Source organism: Pongo abelii, chromosome 6 (genome assembly GCF_028885655.2).
Source record: "Pongo abelii isolate AG06213 chromosome 6, NHGRI_mPonAbe1-v2.0_pri, whole genome shotgun sequence".
Taxonomy (NCBI): Eukaryota; Metazoa; Chordata; class Mammalia; order Primates; family Hominidae; genus Pongo; species Pongo abelii.
In genome coordinates, this window is record NC_071991.2 from 7,203,749 (window position 1) to 7,226,073 (window position 22,325).

The 22,325-nt window shown below is 42.8% G+C and overlaps 1 pseudogene; it reads left to right on the forward strand.

Annotated features, from left to right (window-relative positions):
- The window catches only part of LOC103891060 (mismatch repair endonuclease PMS2-like), a 31,112-nt pseudogene that overhangs the window by 1,449 nt on the left and 7,338 nt on the right, over nucleotides 1–22,325 (forward strand).

Here is a 22,325-nt window from a genome sequence, read left to right on the forward strand (position 1 = left end):
TCTCTTGTGAAGATTTCCTCATTTCTGTTTCTCATTTCAGTTCTCAGTGTTTTAGTTTTGTCCTTTTCACGTTGCTGAGTCAGTCAGTAAAGATTACCAGTGATTTAATTGCAGTCAAATCCAGCGGGCATTTCCTAGCCCCTGCCTCCCAGGACCATTTGTCTGCCTTTGACATCTGTTACTTCCATACTGATATTTTCTCCATGGAGTCTCTCTTTTCTTGGCTTTTAAAAACATTCGTCTGTAAGTATTTCTGTTTGTCTTTAAATGATGAAGTCTGTTTTGTTCTGTTTTGTTTTGTTTGTTTCTTTCTTTTTTTGAGATAGGGTCTTGCTCTGTCACCCACGCTGGAGTGTAGAGACATGATCACAACTCACTGCAGCCTCAATCTCCTGGGCTCACAAGATCCTCCTGCCTCAGCCTCCCGCGTAGCTGGGACTACAGGCGCATGCTGCCACACCCAGCTAATTTTTTTTGTATTTTAGTAGAGACTGGGTTTCACCAGGTCACCCAGGCTGGTCTTGAACTCCTGAGCTCAGGCAGTCTGCCCGCCTCGGCCTCCCAAAGTGCTGGGATTACAGACGTGAGCCACTGCTCCCGGCCTAGAGATGTATTCTCACTGTATTGCTCAGGCTGGTCTCAAACTCCTGACCTCAAGCAATCCTTTCACTTTGGCCTCCCAAAGTGCTAGGATTACAGGTGTAAGCCACCACACCTGGCCAATAAGGAATCTTTTTGAAAGGGGCTAGGAATAACCCATAATACTCTCTTAATCCATGTGGCAGTTGGGTTAAATCTTTTAATAGTTCCCATAGTATGTCTCTTGTGTGCTCATTGTTTTGAAGAAACTGAGTTGGTTATCCTCAGTTTGGATTGTGTTACCCTTGTTTCACCTTTAGCACATTTTTAAAAAATATCTTGTATGCCTTGTAAAATTGGTAGTTTGATCTGGAAGTCTAATCAGGTTTATGTTCAATTCTTTTCACACAGCTGTACCATACGTGGCATTTATCTGCTTCTGGAGGCATGTGTTACCTTCTTTGTTTCTGTGAAGTTAAGAACTATTGACTGTTGATTATTGCTGTGATTTACTAGTTCATTAGGGGAGGCAAAATGGCGATCTGCTAATTCTACCATTTCTTCTTTATTTACTAGTGAAAATACCTTTCTTTTCTTTTCTTTTTTTGGAGACAGAGTCTCACTCTGTCGCCCAGGCTGGCCATTTATGGCTCACTGCAGCCTCAAACTCCTGTGCTCAAGTGATCCTCCCACTTCAGCCACCCAAGTAGCTGGGAGTACAGTCATGTGCCACAATGCCCAGTGAATTTTTTAATTTTTAGTAGAGACAGGTTTCGCTGTGTTGCCCAGGCTGGTCTTGAACTCCTGGGCTCGAGTGATCCTCTTCTTTGACCTGCCAGTGTTGGGATTATAGACATGAGCCACCATAGCTGGCCTAGAATACTTTTCTAAAGATAAATTTCTATTCTCTATTTGGTTATGTAATTCATGCAGGAAAGACAGTTTCTAAAATATTGAGGAGGCTTCTAAGCAGGAAGGTTTTTTTGTTTTGTTACCATTATGAGCTCATGGGTTTAAACAGATAGTAAATACTTCAGTACATCGAAGTTGTGATTCTTTTTGAAAATTAAGTGGCTCCATCTTTGGCCAGATGGAATCCCTTTAAGTTGGTTTCTGAGTCCTTTTGAAATATATTTGATATATTTGATAGCAAATATATACATATAATATATATTTGATAGCATTATTTTCTATTCAGCATTTTATTTTGAAATCATTTCAAATTTTCAGAAAAATTGCAAGATTTTACAAAGAAATCCCAGATACTTCCTTTTGTTCAGATACTTCATTCTTAACATTTTCCCACATTAATCATTTATATGCATATATACATATATGTGTGTATATATATTTATATATATATTTTCTGAACTATTTGAGAGTGGGTATGATATGTCATGCCTCTTTACCCTGTAAAGTTTTAGATTATATCTCATAAAATCGAGAACATTCTATTAAATATCCATAGCACAGTAATTAAATTCAGGAAATTTATCATTGATTTAATACTTTTATCTAAACTATAGTTAATTTTCCAGTTTTGCCAATTTCCCAATAATTTCCTTTATAGCAATTTTTAGTTTTTGGTAGAAGATTCAGTCTAGGACTGTCAATTTCCTTTAGTTTTCATGCTTTTTAAGTCTGTTTAATACAGATTTGTTCCTCAGTGCCATTATAATATTTGAAGAATACAGGCCAATGATTTTATAGAAGTCTTTAAATTTAGGTTTCCCTGATCTTTCTTCATTAGATTTAGACTGTGAATTTTTGTCTGGAATACTACATGGAACCTCTTAAATTTATGGCTCAGAATAGGATCTGTCTTGGGAAAATTCTGCGCATGCTTGAGAAGATGGCTTGTTCTGCTCTGATTGGGTGGAGTGTTTGATAAATGTTAATGAGATCAAGTTGGTTGGTTGTGTTATTCAGGTGTATTATATCCTTGTTGATTGTGTGCCTACTTGTATCAATTGTCGGGCAGAGGGGATTGAAATCTACTGCTGCAGTTGTGGTTCTGTTTCTCTTTGCAATTTTACCACTTTTTGCTTTATGTGTTATATTAGATGCATAAATGTTCAAGGTTATTACGTCCTGTTGATTAATTAACCACTTTGCAAAATGGCCTTCCTAATCCCTGCTAATATTCCAGGCTATGAAATATGCTTTGTTATTTATGTAGCATTCTTTTGAGTAATGCATGCATGGTATATCTTATTCCATCCTTTTACTTTTAACCTATTTGCATCTTTATATCTAAAGTATTATTTCTTGTAGGCAGCAAGATTTGGATCTTGCTTGTTTTCATCAGTCTATTTCTGTCTCATAATTGGGGATGTATAGACTGTTTACATGTAATGTGATTATTGATAAAACTAGTTAGGTTATAGTCCGTTGTCTTTGCTTTCTTTTAGTCTCATCTTCTTTGTTTCTTTTTAAAATGTGTTTGTTTGTCTTCCTTCCTTTTGATTAATTGAGAATTTTTTATGATTCTACTTTATATCTTTTGTTGAGTTTTTAGCTATCACACTGTTTTGTTATATTAGTGAGTTAGAATTTATAGTATGCAACTTTAATTATCAAGTTTATTCTTAAGTAATATACCATTTTTCTTAGAGTAAGAGAAGTTTACATAGGATATTTCCATTTCTCTCCTCTTGGTCTTTACAACGTTGTTCATTTTATTTTTACAGGTGGTATCAGTGCCACACACAATCTATTACGTTGTTGTTAATTAAACAGTTATTATTTATTTATTTATTTATTTATTTATTTATTTATTTATTTTGAGACAGAGTCTCACTCTGTCCCGCAGGCTGGAGTGCAGGGGTGCGATCTGGGCTCGCTGCAACCTCTGCCTCCTGGGTTCAAGTGATTCTCCTGCCTCAACCTCCTGGGTAGCTGGGATTACAGACACCCACCACCACGCCTGGCTAATTTTTGTATTTTTAGTAGAGACGAGATTTCGCCATGTTGGCCAGGCTGGTCTTGAACTTCTGATCTCAGGTGACCCATCTGTCTCAGCCTCCCAAAGTGCTGGGATTACAGGTGTGAGCCACCATACCCAGCCCGGTTATCTTTTAAAGAGATTTCAGTAATGAGAGAAAATACACAGTTACCATGTCTGGTACTCTTCATTCCTTTGTGTAAATCTAAATTTTTATTTGCGGTCATTTTACTTCTGCCTGAAGGACTTTCTTTAACATTTCTTCTAGTTGATGGTGAATTATTGTATGTCTGCAAATGTCTTCATTGTGTCTTTGCTTTTAAAGGTGTCTTTGCTATATTTTTCTCCACAGTGCTTTAAATATGTTTCTCTATCGTCTTCCTGCTTACATTTTTTTCTAAGAGAAATCTGATCTCATACTCATCTTTGTTCCCCTATATATAACATGTCTTTTTGTCTTTCCCCACTTATTGTTGTAAACTTTTTATCACTAGTTTTGGGCAATTTGATTGCAATATGTCATGGTATCATTTTTTTTTCTATTTTGGGGATCATTGAACTTCTTGGATCTTGGGTTTATGGTGTCATCACTTTGGGAACATTTTTATCATTATTTCTTCAAATACCCACCACCTCCTGTCCATTGATTCTTGTTGCCTGTATATTAGGCCACGTGAAATTTTCCCACAACACACTGTTGCTCTTTATTTGCTTTTAATTCTTTTTTCTCTGTTTCATTTTATGTAACTTCTGTTGCTGTCTTTATATTCACTAATCTCTTTTTTCCACGATGCTGTTAATCTTGTCCAGTATAATTTTCATCTCAGATATTGTAGTTTCTATCTGTAGAAGGTTAGCGTGGGTCTTTTTTACATCTTACCTGTCTGAATTTTTTTGAACATGTGGAATAGAATGATGAACTCTCTCAGTGCTCTGTGCGGGTTGTAAACTCTGTGTCAATTCTGGGCCAGTTTTGATGGACTGATTCTTTTCTTCCTTACGGGTTGTAATTTCCTGCCCATTTTCCCGTCTCGCAGCCCTTTCTCCTCACATCTGCCTCTGTTCTTCTTCCCTGCTCTGTGGCCTGGAAACGCTCAAGGCAGAAGTTGATTGGTTCACCTTGTTTATTTCCCGTCACTCATAGATAAGTCTACTGCCTGATAATCAGTGCCTTGAAAACTATTGCTTCAGCCCGGGCGTCGTGGCTCATACCTGTAATCACAGCACTTTGGGAGGCTGAGGCGGGCGGATCACAAGGTCAGGAGTTCGAGACCAGCCTGACCAACAGTGAAACCCCGTCTCTACTAAAAATACAAAACTTAGCTGGGCGTGCTGGTGCATGCCTGTAATCCCAGCTACTCAGGAGGCTGAGGCAGGAGAATCGCTGGAACCTGGGAGACGGAGGTTGCAGTGAGCCGAGATTGTGCCATTGCACTCCAGCCTAGAAGACAAGAGCGAGACTTTGTCTCAAAACAAAAACAAAAACAAAAACAACAAAGAAACCATTGCTTCATATATGTTCTCCGTTTTATTTTTCTTTCTGTTTTTGATTTTGTTGTTGTTGCTGTTCTTTGTTATGTGCCATTTCAGGTTGGAGGTTATATCCGGTACCTGTTAGTTTATCACAACTGAGGGCAGAAGTCCTCATGTCTCTCTCTATATATTTTTTCTAATATATATATTTTTTTCTTTGTAGAGATAGGGTCTTGCTATGTTGCCAAGGCTTGTCTCAAACTCCTGGCCTCAAGCAATCCTTCTGCCTCAGCTTTCCAGAGTGCTGGGATTACAGGCATGAGCCACCGCACCTGGCCTGGATCCAGTTTTATCCATGTCCAAATGGTGTTTTTCCCTGAGCTGTTTTTGATTTTCTTCCACTACATATGAACTGTAGTGTCAGCTTATCTAGTTCCAGGAAAAAGCTTTTTGATATTTTTATTGGGATTGCATATTTATAAAGTAACTTAGGGTAACTGACCTTACCCTAGGTAGGGTAAGTTGATCTTAATAATACAACTAATTTTTTTTTTTTTTATTTTTAGTAGAGATGGGGTTTCACCATGTTGACCAGGCTGGTCTTGAACTCCTGACCTCAGGTGATCTGCCCGCCTCGGCCTCCCAAAGTGTTGGGATTACAGGCATGAGCCACCGTGCCTGAGCACTTTTACTTTTTCTTAGTTATAGTCTTCTAATTGTTTTCTCTTCTCTAAGTGTAGATAATGAGCATTTTATTACTACCTTGTTTTTGATCTTAGTGGGAAGGTATGTAGTTTTTCCCTGTTAAGTAAAATCCTGACTTTTGGACCAAGAAGACTGAGGCATAAGTGTGTGTGTGTGTGTGTGTGTGTGTGTACATGCAAACTGTATATATGTGCTTGTGTAATTGAAATACATATGTCACATATGTATCATACGTACTACTGCATATTAGGGTGTAATATTTATATTTGTATATATACATAATATTGATGTTAATGAATGTTAATGTAGTCCCAGCTGCTCACTCGGCAGGCTGAGGCAGGAGGATTGCTTGAACCGACAAGTTTGACGCTGCAGTGAGGTATGATTGAGCCATTGCACTCCAGCCTGGGCAATAGAGGGAGACCCTGTCTCAAAAAACAAAACAAAAAAAAGAATTTTTTAATTTTTTTGTGCTCATAATGTGGATAGCTTGACTAGGAAAGAAAACAAATAAGTCCACTCTGTCTTTATTAGGAATTAACTGTAAATTTTTTTGTTTGTTTTAGTTGCAAAGCCTCATTCCTTTTGTTCAGCTGCCCCCTAGTGACTCCGTGTGTGAAGAGTATGGTTTGAGCTGTTCAGATGCTCTGCATAATCTTTTCTAATAAGTAGATTGCTGGCAAGAGAACTACAATTGAACATTTTATCTTGAGAGTTTTATTTTTTTTTTAAAGATAGTGATTTTAGGGCTAATAGTTTCATGTCTTTTTTTTTTTTTTTTTTTTTTTTAAGAGACGGAGTCTCACTCTGTTGCCCAGGCTGGAGTGCAATGGTGCCATCTTGGCTCACTGCAACCTCTGCCTCCTGAGTTCAAGCAATTCTCCTGCCTCAGGCTCCTGACTAGCTGGGATTACAGGCATGCGCCACCACACCCGGCTAATTTTATATTTTTAGTAGAGACGGGGTTTCCTCCATGTTGGCCACGCTGGTCTTGAACTCCTGACCTCAGAGGATCCGCCCACCTTGGCGTCCCAAAGTGCTGGGATTATAGGCATGAGCCACCATGCCTGGCTAGGGATAATAGTCTTTTATGTCCTTTATAAAACTGTGAGCCATGCTAAGAAAGATGATTTATACAAAGGACTCAGTTACTTAATTCAAACCATGTTCTGAGTAACTGGTATATGTCAGGTGGTTTTCTATTGAGTTAGTCTTCTTTAAGGCTCTGTTTAGTTAGACCAACTTTTAAATTATTTTATCATTTTAAATGATTTTGACTTTTCTGGCATCTGATGAAGGCAGTTCAGTGTCATTAGTTTTAGTATAAGAAAATAGACACTTCCATAAATAGGATCGGTCCTGTAAATCTCATTCTCTCTCTCTGTCTCTGTCTCTCTCTCTCTCTCTCTCTCTCTCTATATATATATATATATTTTTTTTTTTTTTTTTTTGAGATGGAGTCTCGCTGTATCGCCCAGGCTGCAGTGCAGTGGCACGATCCTGGCTCAGTGCAAGCTCCGCCTCCTGGGTTCCCGCCATTATCCTGCCTCAGCCTCCCGAGAAGCTGGGACTACAGGTGTTCACCACCATGCCCGGCTGATTTTTTGTATTTTTAGTGGAGATGGGGTTTCACCATGTTGCCCAGGCTGGTCTTGAACTCCTGACCTCAGGTGATCCACCCACCTTGGCCTCCCAAGGCTCTGGGATTATAGGCATGAGCCACCGCACCCAGCCTAAGATCTATATTTCTTTTTGTTTGTTTTTTGCTTTTAGATCTATATTTCTTATTCTTCCTCTACTTGCTTTTGGCTTATGCCTGAAATTGTAAACATGGAGCTTTATGTCTTTATGTGAAGGTGGTGTTCTTCTGGAAATGCTGGTATCCCTGGGGTGGGTCTCATGTGAAGCAAGCGCTTTACCAAGACATGAGATATAAGCTTCCTACCCGGGAGATTTTGAAAGGGGAGGGAATGTGGGCAAAGTCCTGAGTACAAGTGGTTAGACTTCATTGACAAACCAGGGGCGGCAGCACGGAGGTTCTGAGAATGCATTTGAAGCGAGACCCACTCCTCTTATGGAGGCTGAGAATGTATCAGGAAGGATAAGGAGAGCTGCAACACATCAGTTTTGGACCCACTGCATCACCTGTGGTGCATTGGTTGACTGTAGGAGCTTTAGAGCGTTCCAGAAGGTCTGGTTCTTTGATGACTCATCAAGATTTGGAGCACAGATACCCATGAACTGCAATAGTGATCCTTATCAGCATGTCACCTGGTGTTTTGTTTTCATTTCATTTTAAGAATGTGTCATGTTGGCCAGGCGCGGTGGCTCACACCTGTAATCCCAGTACTTTGGGAGGCCGATGCGGGTGGATCACAAGGTCAGGGGTTCGAAACCAGCCTGACCAATGTAGTGAAACTCCATCTCTACTAAAAATACAAAAAAATTAGCCAGATGTGGTGGCGCATGCCTGTAATCCCAGCTACTCTGGAGGCTGAGGCAGGAGAATCGCTTCAACCTGGGAGGCAGAGGTTGCAGCGAGCCAAGATCATGCCATTGCACTCCAGCCTGGGCCATAAGAGTGAAACTCCATCTCAAAAAAAAAAGAAGAATGTGCCATGTGATCGTATTTCTAATCCCTTTCACTCTGGAATCCTGCCCTTACCATATTAATGTTGAATAGCATCTCAGGTTTCATTTCACAATGCACGCATGGAGTTGGAAGGAGTTCAACAGACAGACAGTTTTTCTTTATCAGCCGGCGGCCTTGTGACCCAGCAAAGGTATTTAACATTTTTTTGTATTAGTTTGTTCTTTATGCCTTTGACTTTTAATCGATAACTTTTTTTCTGCTAATAGGCAGTTTACATGGAACTCGGGACTTTGAGAAACATGGCTTTAACATTATCTAATTTTGGGCATTTACAGAAGTCTATTGCAGATGGCCCCCAGCTTAACATGTTTCAACTGAAGACTCTTCTGGCCGGGTGCAGTGGCTCATACCTGTAATTCCAGCACTTTGGGAGGCGGAGGTGGGTAGATTGCCTGAGGCCAGGAGTTCGAGACCAGCCTGGCCAACATGACAAAACCCCGTCTCTACTAAAATACAAAAAATAGCCAGGCGTGGTGGCCTACGCCTGTAATCCCAGCTACATGGGAGCTGAGGCAGAAGGATCACTTGAACCTGGGAGACGGAGCTTGCAGTGAGCCGAGATTGTGCCACTGCACTCCAGCCTGGGTGACAGAGCGAGACTGTGTCTCAAAAAAAAAAAAAAGTATTTTTCTACTACTTTACCTTGTTGCAAAGGTTATTTTTGCTGTAGATACCATACTTCAAGTACCTACGTAACCATTGTTTTTCAGTATAGTATTCAATCAATTACAGAAGATATTCAATATTTTATTATAAAATAGGTATTGTGTTATTTTGCCTATAGACTAATGTAAGTATTCTGAGGCAAGGCTGAGATAGGACATTCAGTAGGTTAGGTTATCACAAAGGCATTTTTGACATACAGTATTTTCAACTTACGGGTTTATCAGGCGTGAGCCACAGCGCCCGGCCTCTGTGTACAGTTTTTATAGTTTTTTAAATTGCATATACATGAGTGTGTTTGTATGTGTTTATATACATTATATATGTTGTGTGTATATATACACATAAATATATAAACATTAATTACCAGTATATTATTGTAAAAACTAAAACTATTTGAAGAAACTAAACATTTTATAATATTCTGTATCACCTTTCAGTATAGACTGATTACATGGTTTCTATATTTTCTATAGATTTCTATATTTTCTCTTCTTTCTATTTTCCTAGGAAAATAAGGGCTCAGATTACTTCTGCCTCAAATTTAAACTGATCATCTTGATATGATTACATGGGTTTTTTGAGTTTGTATCTTAGTAACACAACATTGTACCTCAGTAATACTTTCTGTTTTTCTTTTTTTTTTTTTTTGAGATGGAGTCTCGCTCTGTTGCCCAGGCTGGAGTGCAGTGACATGATCTCGGCTCACTGCACCCTCCATCTCCCAGGTTCAAGCAATTCTCCTGCCTCAGCCTCCCGAGTAGCTGGGATTACAGGTGCATGCTGCCATGCCTGGCTAATTTTTTGTATTTGAGTAGGGATGGGGTTTCACTGTGTTTCCTGGGCTGGTCAAGAACTCCTGAGCTCAGGCAATCCACCTGCCTCGGCCTCCCAAAGTGCTGGGATTACAGGCGTGAGCCACTGCTCCCGGCCCCTGTTTTTCAATGATGCTTTAGAGTTTGCTTGTAATCTGCCAGATGTGGTTGAACTTCTAAATTTTTTAACCTATAGAGTGATGGATTAATAATTATTAATTATAACTATTAATAATGTGATATTTTGGTTTATTTCTAATGACATTTTAATGTCATGAATACTTTTCTATGTACATTGAATGTGTTTTACGAACATTTAAGCTGTGCCCGCATTTCACTAGAATTTCTCGGAGAGCAGCTTTAGGTTGGAAAAAGATTCAGTTTTAGGAATCTATGATTACACAAATAACACTTTATTTTATTTTTTTTCCGGGGTCTCGCTGTGTCGCCCAGGCTGGAGTACAGTGGCGCGATCTTGGCTCACTGCAAGCTCCGTCTCCTGGGTTCACGCCATTCTCCTGACTCAGCCTCCTGAGTAGCTGGGACTACAGGCACCCGCCACCATGCCCAGCTCATTTTTTTGTATTTTTTTTAGTAGAGACGGGGTTTGGCTGTGTTAGCCAGGATGGTCTCAATCTCCTGACCTTGTGATCTGCCCGACTCGGCTTCCCAAAGCGCTGGGATTTCAGGCGTGAGCCACCGCGCCCTGCCGAGAAATAACACTTTGAGAGTTGTGAGGAAACTTTTGGTGATGGATATATTCATTATCTTGATTGTGGGGATAGTTTCACAGGTGTTTGTGTATATGTCAAAACTTATGAAATTGCACACTTTAAATATGTGTAGTTTATTCCATGTTAGTCATATCTCAATAAAGCTGTTAAAAAATGTATCCTTAGGCCAGGTGTAGTGGCTCACGCCTGTAATCCTAGCACTTTGGGAGCCTGAGGCAGGCGGATCAGCTGAGGTCAGGAGTTCAAGACCAGCCTGGCCAACGTGGGGAAACCCTGTCTCTACTAAAAATACAAAAATTATCTGGTCGTGGTGGCGTGTGCCTGTAATCCCAGCTACTCTGGAGGCTGAGTCAGGATAATCACTTGAGCCCCGGAGGCGGAGGTTGTGCTGCGCCAAGATCGCGCCATTATACTCCAGTCTGGGTAACAAGAGCGAGACTCCATCTCAAAAAAAAAAAGAAAAAAATATCCTGCCTGTAGTCCAAGCTACATGGCAGGCTGAGGCAGGAGGATCACTTGAGCCTGGGAAGTTGAAGCTACAGTGAGCCATGATTGCTCCACTACACTCCAGCCTGTGACAAGGCAAGACCTTGTCTCAAACAAAACAAGTATCCCCTTCTAAGAACATGCTGGTTGGTTAGAACAGTATGTTGTTAGAATGTGGGGGGCCGGGAACATTTGTCATTTATTGTTTTCTACTCCTTGTATTTTGTGCAGGTCTCCAGACTTGTGAATGAGGTCTACCACGTATATAATCGACAGCAGTATCCATTTGTTGCTCTTCACATTTCTGTTGATTCAGGTAAGTTCCATTGGCATTTCAGTACAACTAGTGACCAGTGCCTGAAAGAATAAAATAAATTATACAGCTCTGCTATGACTGGAATGAGACAACAATTTATGGTCATGTAAGCTTTTTTTTTTTTGAGACGGGGTCTTACTCAGGGTTTCACCGTCCACGCCCTGTAATCCCAGCATTTTGGGAGGCTGAGGTGAACGGATAAGTTAAGGTCAGGAGTTTAAGACCTTACCAACATGGCGAAACCCCGTCTCTACTAAAAATATAAAAAATTAGCCGGGCGTGGTGGTGGGTGCCTGTAGTCCCAGCTACTCGGGAGGCTGAGGCCGGAGAATGGCGTGAACCCGAGAGGCGGAGCTTACAGTGAGCTGAGATCATGCCACTGCACTCCAGCCTGGGTGACAGAGCAAGACTCTGTCTCAGAAAAACAGACAGACAAACAAAAACCAAAACTGTAGTTTAATCTGTTTTTAATTTGAAGTTATTCAGTCTGTCCTTTTCTGTGATTTGTTTCTTTCTCATTATTTTGTTTGTGAGATTCACCCAAGTCATGTGGCAAAATTCATTTATTTGTTCGCTCTACGGTGTTCCATTATAGTCAGATATCATAATTTGTGAATATTTGAATTGTTTCCAGTTTGGGGCTATAATGAAGAATGCTGTCATGAACATCCTCATCCACGTCTTTTGACGAGCATAGAGATAGACACTTCTTTTTTTTTTTTTTTTGAGAGGGAGTCTCACTCTGTCACCCAGGCTGGAGTGCAGTGGAGTGATCTTGGCTCACTGCAATCCCCGCCTTCCAGGTTCAAGTGATTCTCCTGCCTCATTCTCATTCTTCCTAGTAGCTGGGATTATAAGTGCATTCCACTATGCCCTGCTGATTTTTTTTGTATTTTTAGTAGAGACGAGGTTTCAGCATGTTGGTCAGGCTGGTCTTGAACTCCTGACCTCAAAGGACTAGGATTACAGGCGTGAGCCACTGTGCCCAGCCAATAGGCACTTCTGATAGGAGTAGCTATGCTGGGTTGCAGGTGTGCGTACATTCAGATTTAGGAGGTATTCCCCGATAACTTTTCAAACCGGCTGTACCAGGTTCATTCCTACAAGAGGTATTCAAGCATTCCACTTGATCCTGATCTTTGTGATCATTTGTTGTTTTTTTAATTTTACGCATTCTGGTGAGTATATGGCCACATCATATTGTGTTGTTTTTATTTTTATTTTTATTTTTTTTTGAGACAGCATCTTGCTCTGTCACCCAGGCTGGAGAGCAGTGGTGGCATCTTGGCTCACTGCAACCTCTGCCTCCCGGGCTAAAGGGAGTCTCATGCCTCAGCTTCCCAAGTAGCTGGGATTACAGATGTGCCCCACCACACCCGGCTAATTTTTGTATTTTCAGTAGAAACAGGGTTTTGCCATGTTGTCCAGACTGGTCTTGAACTCCTAGCCTCATGTGATCCACCTGCCTTGGCCTCCTAAAGTGCTGGGATAACAGGCGTGAGCCACCACACCTGGCCCATACTATAGTTTTATTTTGAACATTGAACCGTGTTCATCTGTGTAATTAGCATGTGGATCTCCTCTTTTGTGAAGTATCTGTTCACATAAGCACGTCCTCTCACCATTTCAGGATAGTCCCTGACCCTCTTCTCCGTCCACGTTTGCTTAGGTAGCTTAATAAAAATGCATGCAGTGGATTTGGAAAAGCCCGTGGTAGAAAAGCAGGATCATTCCCCTTCATTAAGAAGAAAAAAGGGATGTGTCCATTTCCAGACTGCGAGAGGCCTTTTCTCTTCATCACACAACAGAGAACAAGCCTCACAGCCCAAAGACTCCAGAACCAAGAAGGAGCCCTCTAGGACAGAAAAGGGTATGCCATCTTCTTGCACTTCAGATGCCATCTCTGACAGAGGTGTCCTGAGACCTCAGAAAGAGGCAGCGAGTTCCAGTCAGGGACCCAGTGACCCTACGGACAGATCGGAGGTGGAGAAGGACTCGGGGCACGGCAGCACTTCCGTGGATTCTGAGGGGTTCAGCATCCCAGACACGGGCAGTCACTGCAGCAGCGAGTGTGCGGCCAGCTCCCCAGGGGACAGGGGCTCGAAGGAACATGGGGACTCGCTGGAGAAAGCGCCTGAAACTGACGACTCCTTTTCAGATGTGGACTGCCATTCAAACCCGGAAGATACCAGATGTAAATTTCGAGTTTTGCCTCAGCCAACTAATCTTGCATCCCCAAACAAAGCGTTTTAAAAAAGAAGAAATTCTTTCCAATTCTGACATTCGTCAAAAGTTAGTAAATACTCAGAACGTGTCAACCTCTCAGGTTGACGTAGCTGTTAAAATTAATAAGAAAGTTGTTTCCCTGGACTTTTCTATGAGTTCTTTAGCTAAACGAATAAAGCAGTTACATCATGAAGCACAGCAAAGTGAAGGTGACCAGAATTACAGGAAGTTTAGGGCAAAGATTTGTCCTGGAGAAAATCAAGCAACCGAAGATGAACTAAGAAAAGAGATAAGATAAAGTTTTAACTTTTTACTTTTTATTTTAAATTTTTATTTTTATTTTTTATTTTTTTGAGACAGAATCTCACTCTGTTGTGTGGGCTGGAATGCAGTGGCACGATCTTGGCTCACTGCAGCCTCCACCTCCCAGGTTCAAGCGTTTCTCCTGCCTCAGCCTCCTGAGTAGCTGGGATTACAGGTGCACGCCACCATGCCTGGCTAATTTTTGTATTTTTGGTGGAAACAGGGTTTCACCATGTTGGCCAGACTAGTCTCGAACTCCTGACTTCAGGTGATCCAGCCACCTTGGCCTCCCAAAGTGCTGGTATTACAGGTGTGAGCCACCGCATCCGGCCAGGTAAAGTTTTTACTTAAGAGTATTTTGAGGCTGGGTGTGGTGGCTCATCACGCCTGTAATCCCAGCACTTTGGGAGGCCAAGCCAAGGAGGGAGGATCACTTGAGCCCAGGAGTTCAAGACCAGCCTGGACAACATAGGGAGACCTCGTCTCTACAGTAAAATTGGCTGGGCACGGTAGTGTGCAGTTGTAATTCTAGCATCTGCGCCTGGCCAGATCCTGTTCTCTGTGGCAGGACATAGACTCCAAACACATGGAAGACTTGGGTCTCTTAGGCCAGCACCAGCTTTTGAACAGATTATCTATGTACTGGGAACCAGGTCATATTCAGACAATTCCCGGGAGAGCCTGGGATTGGCGCCAAGGGAGGTGGTATTTGTGCTGGTGTCTGGGATGCTTCTGGGATGTTCTTTTCCTTCCCTCCTGCGGTGCAGGAGTTCCCGCGTCATCACTCACTCCGGCAGCTTCTGTCCATCCAGCAGGCTGCGGCCACTCCTGCTCCAAGGAGGTCTGAAAGTCAGCCTGAGTGGGTAGCGGACTCTTACAAGAGTTCCTTTTCTGCCGGGCACGGTGGCTCACGCCTGTAATCCCAGCACTTTGGGAGGCTGAGGCGGGTGGATCACCTGAGGTCGGGAGTTCGAGACCAGCCTGACCAATGTGGAGAAACTTTGTCTCTACTAAAAATGCAAAATTAGTGGGATATGGTGGTGCATGCCTGTAATCCCAGCTACTCGGGAGGCTGAGGCAGGAGAATTGCTTGAACCCGGGAGGCAGAGTTTGTGGTGAGCTGAGATTGCACCATTGCACTCCAGCCTGGGTGACAGAGCAAGACCCTGTCTTAAAAAAAAAAAAAGTCCCTGTTAAAATCACTGGTGTGGTTTTTGTCTCTTGATTGATTGCACTCTGCCTGATATGGAATCGGTACCAGGAAACAGACCCTGAAAGATAGGATTTGGGGATTGGTTTGGTTATGACTTGGATCTGAGCTCTGTGTGGAGCCCCTCACCATAGGAAATGTGGGCTCAGTAATCCACGTCATGTGGAGGTCTCACAGTTCACCAAACTGTCCCCTGTGGTTGATTGTGATGGTGACAAACATGGTGGCATGGGACTGGGTCTTCCTGGAGCACATATGGAAAGAAACAACAATTATCAGCTCCTTGTTTTTTTTTTTTTGAGACAGAGTCTCGCTCTTTCACCCAGGCTGGAGTGCACTGGCACGATCTCAGCTCACTGCAACCTCTGCCTCCCGGGTTCAAGCGATTCTTCTGCCTTCGTTTCCCAAGTAGCTGGGAGTACAGGTGCCTACCACCACGCCTGGCTAAATTTTTTGTTTTTAGTAAAAATGGGGTTTCACCATGTTGGCCAGGCTGGTCTTCAACTCCCAACCTCAAATGATCTGCCCACCTTGTCTTCCCACAATGCTGGGATTACATTACAGCTCCTTTCATCCTCAGCTCAGCCCACCAGGTGAGAACCAGAAAACGTCCATGGCTGCTTTAACAGAGCCATTTCTTGTAGTCACCGCACTGATACTGCGGAAAATCCGTTTTCACTGGGTTTAATTGTGTGGGACTGAGAATGAGTGTCAGTTTCTCGTGTGAAGGTTGGAGTGGTGTCTTTCTTTTGTCCAGATTGACTAAGTTAGTATTTAATGACATTAGATGTTGAAGCCACCCAGCAAAGGACCCAGTGGTGGGCCTGGCAAAGATGAGAAGGATTGATATCCAGCATTGGCAAAAAGGTGCTCTTAGACACCATTGGTGGGAGTGTGACTTTTCACAGATTTCCCATCAAAAAGTACATATGTAGTTCTACCTCTAGCGTCTATTTCACAGAAATACACCCACAGATGAGTAGGTTTATGCACAGAAGTATTTGTTGCAGCTTTGAGTGCACTATTGAAATTGGAAACAACTGAAATGTCCTTTAATAGGGGATTTGTCAGACAAATTATGGTACATCCATGCAATGAATTCCTATGTGGCCATTAAAAAGAATGAAGTAGGCTGGGTGCAGTGGCTCACGCCTGTAATCCCAGCACTTTGGGAGGCTGAGGCAGGTGGATCACTTGAGGTCAGGAGTTCGAGATCAGCGTGGCCAACATGGTGAAACCTCATGTCTACTAAAAATAAAAAAATTAGCTGGGCTTGGCGGTGCATGCCTGTAGTCCCAGCTACTCAGGAGGCTGAGGCAGGAGAATCGCTCGAACCTGGGAGGTGCAGGTTGCAGTGAGCCAAGGTTGTGCCACTGCAGTCCAGCCTGGGCAACAGAGAGTGAGACTCCGTCTTAAAAAAAAAAAAAGAAATAATAATGAAGTAGATCTATGTGTACAGGTCTGAAAACGTCTTTCAGACCTGTCATCACTTAATAGTGATGACAGAATGGAGAATTAAGATTCCATTTTTGTTTTTTAAAATTAAAAAAAATTATATATAGAGACAAGGGTCTAGAAGGATATATTCCATTTAAATTGTTAATAGTAGCAACTGATGTCTTCTCCGGAGAGTTGGATGAATGAATAATTAATGTTATCTTTAGAAAGTGGGATGGTTAAACCGAGCGCAGTGGCTCACGCCTGTAATCCCAGCACTTTGGGAGGCCAAGGCGGGCAGATGATGAGGTCAGGAGTTCGAGACCAGCCTGACCAGCATGGTGAAACTCTGTCTCTACTAAAAATACAAAAATTAGCTGGGCATGGTGGCGCACCTGTAATCTCAGCTACTCAGGAGGCTGAGGCAGAAGAATCACTTGAACCCGGGAGGTGGAGGTTGCAGTGAGCCAAGATTGTGCCATTGCACTGTAGCCTGGGTGACAGAACGAGACTCTGTTTCAAAAAAAAAAGAAAGCGAGATGGCTAGGGACTTTATTTTGTTTTTGTATTGTTTGACTTTTTTTTATTATAGTGTTCTATAACATAATCAGAAAAATAATCTTGTAAAATGTCTCATAATTAACATTTTCTACCTGTAGTAAAACGATATTTGCAGAAATGGAAATCATTGGTCAGTTTAACCTGGGATTTATAATAATCAAACTGAATAAGGATATCTTCATAGTGGACCAGCATGCCACGGATGAGAAGTATAACTTTGAGATGCTGCAACAGCACACCGTGCTCCAGGGGCAGAGGCTCATAGCGTGAGTGTGTTTAGTGTTCATTCCCAGATTCTCCCTCAAATTTAAGATCTAATAGAGGCCGAGGCAGGAGGATCGCAAGAGGCCAGGAGTTTGAGACCAGCCTGGGCAACACAGCAAGACCTCGTATCTACTTTAAAAAAGAAGAGATCTAGGAAGAAGGGGTGTAAAAAATAAAAAAGATCTAATTGGCCAGGTGCGGTGCCTCACACTTGTAATCCCAGCACTTTGGGAGGCCGAGGCAGGCGGATCACCTGAGGTCAGGAGTTCGAGACCAGCCTGGCCAACGTGGTGAAACCTCGTCTCTGCTAAAAATACAAAAAGGCCAGGCACGGTGGCTCACACCTGTAATCCCAGCACTTTGGGAGGCTGAGGTGGGCAGATCACTTCAGGTCGGGAGTTCGAGACCAGGCTGACCAACATGGTGAGAACTGTCTCTACTAAAAATACAAAATTAGCCAGGTATGGTGGCGGGCACCTGTAGTCCCAGCTACTTGGGAGGCTGAGGCAGGAGAATCGCTTGAACCCGGGAGGCGGAGGTTGCAGTGAGCCGAGATCGTGCCACTGCACTCCAGCCTGGGCAACAAGAGTGAAACTCCAACTCAAAAAATAGTAATAGTGATAAAAAATAAAAATACAAAAAATTAGCCGGGCATGACAGTGCATGCCTGTAATTCCAGCTACTCAGGAAACTGAGGTAGGAGAATCGCTTGAACCTGGGAGACAGAGGTTGCAGTGAGCCGAGATCGCACCACTGCACTCCAGCCTGGGCGACAGAGCGAGATTCTATCTCAAAAAAAAAAGAGACCTAATAGTTTATATGCGTGTCTATATGTATATATGTATTTTTCCATAAGTATTCATATAGCAGATTTTTATACTTTTTACATAATAGTAGTGATAGTTACCATTTAGTGAATGCCTAGAATCTGCCAGGCACTGTTGAAATAATGTATGTGTATTAGTTCCTTTAATCCTCAAAAACTTATGAGGTTGTTACTGTTACCATCACCATTCCACAAGTGATAAAACTGAGGCACACACAGAGAGGTTGAGTAACCTGCCCAAGTTCACATGGTTAACATGTTCTCTAAGTATCAGACCTTTTTAGCTATTAAAAATGTTGATCACTGGCTAGCCAGAAGATCCTTCTGATGAGGGCAATTGATAGTATGGAGTAGTATGGGTAGTGTATGGAATGTGTGTGTTCAGAAAGACAGACAGCCTGTGCGCCAGCGTTGATTGACAGTAGAGTAATCAGAAGTCAGATAGTCACTGCAGGTTGGATGCAGGGACACGCCTGTAATCCCAGAGCTTTGGGAGGCTGAGGCAGGCAGATCCCTCGAGCTTAGGAGTTTGAGACCAGCCTGGGCATCATGGTGAAACCTTGTCTCTACAACAAATGTAAAAAATTAGCCAGACTTGATGGTGTATGCCTGTGGTCCCAGCTATTCAGGAGGCTGAGGCGGGAGGATCGTTTGAGCCCAGGAGATTGAGGCTGCCATGATCGTGCCACTGCACAGCACTCCAGCCTGGGTGACAGAATGAGACAGTGAGACTCTGTCTCACAAATAAATAAATAAATAAAATATAAAAATTATTCTAAGATAGTCACTGCAGAATTTGTTTCTCTCCCCTTGGCGAAACTGGAATGTTTCACCCTGACTACTTCACAAAGGTCAGGTGTGATAGTATCAGGTAAAACCAAAGTCTTGTCTTCAGCAAAGTTATAAGAAGAGGTCATGGATTTTCGTGTGGGAAATTAAACCACATAGAGAAGTAAACTCAGATCCCAACAAGTAGATCCCACATGGAGAAATGTACCACTGAACCTGTGTAGTTTACTGAGTACTCTCCTGTGTAGTTTACTGAGTGCTCTCCTGTGTAGTTTATTGAGTACTCTCCTTTGTAGTTTACTGAGTACTCTCCTGTGGAATGCATGAATTGTTTTTATTCTCAGTAGGAGGCAATGGTAATAATAGACATTTAGTAAGCTACTTTATATCGCTTCCCTGTTCCTCTTAATAGAGGTTTTTTGTTTTTGTGTTTTTGAGACAGAGTTTCACTCTTTCGCCCAGGCTGGAGTGCAGTGGCATGATCTTGGCTCACTGCAACCTCTGCCTCTTGGATTCAAGCGATTCTCCTGCCTCAGCCTCCCGAGTAGTTGGGATTACAGGCGCCCGCCACCACACTGGCTAATTTTTGTATTTTTAATAGAGAGGGAGTTTTGCCATGTTTGTCAGGCTGGTCTCGAACTCCTGACCTCAGGTGATCCACCAACCTCAGCTTCCCAAAATTCTGGGATTACATGCGTGAGCCACCATGCCCAGCTGAGGTCTTGTATTTTTTAGCCATTCAGCAAAGATAACCTCTCGTCTGTGACATTTCAAGTTGGCCCAGGTAATCACAGATCACTTAGGGTCCCAGATAGACCACACTTCAAGATTGAAGGATAAAGACCCAGTTCCACCCTGCCCTGCCAGCCCCTGCGTAGGGTGGCCCTGTTGACCTCTGTAGCTTTTCCTGTTCCCCTTGTTCCCTGTACTCAAGCCTCTCTGGCCGTCTTTCTTTTTCCCTTGGCAGGCCTGCTGAATCCCTATGTGGCCGCTAAGCAGAATGAAGGATATCTTTATGTGTGGCTCTGCAAACGTCAGCGGTCCATCCTGGGGCTTGGCACAGATTGTTGTTTCTGTCTAGAATACTTGCCTTGCACCCTGCACCCACTTCTCCCCCATTACCTGATTAACTCTCTTGTCCCCAGACTCAGCTCAAAGGTCACTTCCTGACCCCAGGGTGAAGTCTCTCTTATGACACTGGGTGCTTTTTCCTGACCTTCCTGTCATTTGTCATCATAATTGACTTGCCTGAGTATTTGCTCAACGTCTTTCTTCCCCAGTAATCTGTTGGCTCCAGGACCAAGCCTGTATTTGCTCACCAGCTGTCTCCTGCCTTTAGCAGTGTTTGTCTTATCCAGCACTCAGGACTGGATGCAGTGGCTCACACTTGTAATCCCAGCACTTTGGGAGGCCGAGGTGGGAGGATCGCTTGAGCCCAGGAGTTTGAGACCAGCCTGGGCGACATAGTGAGACCCTGTCTCTATCTTTGAAAAAATAACAAAAAGTAAAAAAAAAAAAAAAAAAAAAAGCACGCAGTAAATCCAGGAGGAGAGAGAAGGATGGAGATATAATGCAGGCAGAGGAAGGAACAGGATAGCAAAATAAATGCTGTCTGTTCATTCTGTTTATAAATGCCGGCAATGACCTAACCCAGTGTTTCAAATTCTCTATTAGAAGGAGGAAAAATAGCATTTTTGTGATATTGTTATCCTTAAGGAAAGGATTCAGAAAAAGTGGGAGTCATTGGGGTGGCAGGCTAAGGAAAAAGCAAACTACTTTTGTAGCTACTGTAACTTTTTTTTTTTTTGAGACAGAGTCTTGCCCTGTTGCCCAGGCTGGAGTGCAGTGGTGTGATCTCAGCTCACTGCAACCTCCGCCTCCTGGGTTCAAGCAATTCTAGTGCCTCAGCCTACTGAGTAGCTGGAATTACAGGCATGAGCCACTACTTCCAGCTAATTTTTGTTTTTGTGGGTTTTTTTTTTTTTTTTTTTTGACACAGAGTCTTGTCATGTCGTCCAGGCTGGAGTATAGTGGCGTGATCTTGGCTCACTGCAACCTCTGCCTCCTGGGTTCAAACGAATCTCCTGCTTAAGCCTCCCAAGTAACTGGGACTACAGGTGCGCGCCACCATGCCTGGCCTAATTTTTATATTTTTAGTAGAGAGAGGGTTTCACCTTGTTGACCAGGCTGATCTCAAACTCCTGGCCTCAAGAGATCTGCCTGCCTCTGCCTCCTAAAGTGCTGAGATTACAGGCGTGAGCCACCGCACCTGGCCTGTAGCTACTTTAACTTCTAAGAAGAACTTTAAGAAAGAGAAAATTAAAAGGAACTTCTCAGGAAGTTTTGTGACACTTAGCTGAGTAGTGTTGTTATTCATGTTGTTATTTTGACATGAATTCAAAATACAGTATTGTTTTAATTTCATTTCTGCTGTAAAGCAAAACGTTTGACTTCAGGATATGGTTTGAATCATATTTGTGTTTTTCAGGCCTCAGACTCTCAACTTAACTGCTCTTAATGAAGCTGTTCTGATAGAAAATCTGGAAATATTTAGATAGAATGGCTTTGATTTTGTTATCGATGAAAATGGTAAGTTACTAATTAGAACTATAGCGGCTGGGTGTGGTGGCTCATGCCTGTAATCCCAGCACTCTGGGAGGCCAAGGCGGGCAGATCGCCTGAGGTCAAGAGTTCGAGACCAGCCTGGCCAACATGGTGAAACCCCATCTCTACTGAAAATACAAAAATTAGCCGGGCATGGTGGCGGGTGCCTGTAATCCCAGCTACTCAGGAGGCTGAGGTGGGAGAGTCGCTTGAACCCGAGAGGCAGAGGTTGCAGTGAGCCGAGATCATGTCACTGCAGTCCAGCCTGGGCAACAAGAGTGAAATTCTGTCTCAAAAAAAAAAAAAATTACAGCTATAGATTCTTGTCTTTTTGGAGCTGGGAATAATCTTTCAGGTCATATAGACCAGTTTTTTTATTTTATAAAAGATGAAAAAGGTTCCCCCAAAAAGCATTTTGTGACTGTCCTGTCTTTCAGATGTTCATTCTTTTTTTTTTTTTTGAGATGGAGTCTCGCTCTGTCGCCCAGGCGCCGATCTCGGCTCACTGCAAGCTCCACCTCCCAGGTTCACACCATTCTCCTGCCTCAGCCTCCCGAGTAGCTGGCACTACAGACGCCTGCCACCACGCCCAGCTAATTTTTTCTATTTTTTAGTAGAGACGGGGTTTCACCATGTTAGCCAGGATGGTTTCTATCTCCTGACCTCGTGTTCTTCCCACCTCGGCCTCTCAAAGTGCTGGGATTACAGGCGTGAGCCACCACGCCCAGCCTCAGATG